Source organism: Tupaia chinensis, unplaced genomic scaffold (genome assembly GCF_000334495.1).
Source record: "Tupaia chinensis unplaced genomic scaffold, TupChi_1.0 Scaffold143737_1, whole genome shotgun sequence".
Lineage (NCBI taxonomy): Eukaryota > Metazoa > Chordata > Mammalia > Scandentia > Tupaiidae > Tupaia > Tupaia belangeri.
Genome location: NW_006203586.1, coordinates 59,279 through 60,263, shown reverse-complemented (window position 1 = coordinate 60,263; position 985 = coordinate 59,279). Strand labels below are relative to the sequence as shown.

The 985-nt window shown below is 47.8% G+C and overlaps 1 pseudogene; it reads right to left on the bottom strand.

Moving 5' to 3' along the window:
- LOC102493367 (elongation factor 1-alpha 1 pseudogene) overlaps positions 1–985 on the bottom strand; it is a 23,482-nt pseudogene that overhangs the window by 22,175 nt on the left and 322 nt on the right.

Here is a 985-nt window from a genome sequence, read left to right as displayed (position 1 = left end):
ATATCACGAACAGCAAAACGACCCAGAGGAGGATAGTCAGAGAAGCTCTCAACACACATGGGCTTGCCAGGAACCATGTCAACAATGGCAGCATCACCAGATTTCAAGAATTTAGGGCCATCTTCCAGCTTTTTACCAGAACGGCGATCAATCTTTTCCTTCAGCTCAGCAAACTTGCAAGCAATGTGAGCTGTGTGACAATCCAGTACAGGGGCATAGCCAGCACTGATTTGGTCTGGATGGTTCAGGGTAATCACCTGAGCAGTGAAGCCAGCTGCTTCCACTGGTGGGTCATTTTTGTTGTCACCAGCAACATTGCCACATTGAACATCTTTGACAGACACCTTCTTGACATTGAAACCCACGTTGTCCCCGGGAAGAGCTTCACTCAGTGCTTCATAGTGCATTTCAACCGACTTGACTTCAGTTGTCACATTGACTGGTGGGAAGGTGACCACCATACCAGGTTTGAGCACACCAGTCTCCACTCGGCCAACAGGGACAGTGCCAATGCCACCAATTTTGTGCACATGCTGGAGAGCAGACATGAGGGCTTGTCAGTTGGACAAGTTGGTGGCAGGATGCAATCCAGAGCTTCAAGCAGTGTAGTTCCACGGGCATTGTCATCTCTATGGGTGACTTTCCATCTCTTGAACCATGGCATATTAGCACTTGGCTCCAACATGTTGTCACCATTCCAACCAGAAATTGGCACAAACGCTACTGTGTCGGGATTGCAGCCAATTTTCTTAATGTAGGTGCTGACTTCTTTAACAATTTCCTCGTATCCCTTCTGACTGTAGGGTGGCTCAGTAGAATCCATTTTGCTAACACCAACAATTAGTTGTTTCACACCCAGTGTGTAAGCCAGAAGGATATGCTCATGGGTCTGCCAGTTCTTGGAGATACCAGCCTCAAATTCACCAACACCAGCAGCAACAATCAGGACAGCACAGTCAGCCTGAGATGTGCCTGTAATCATGTT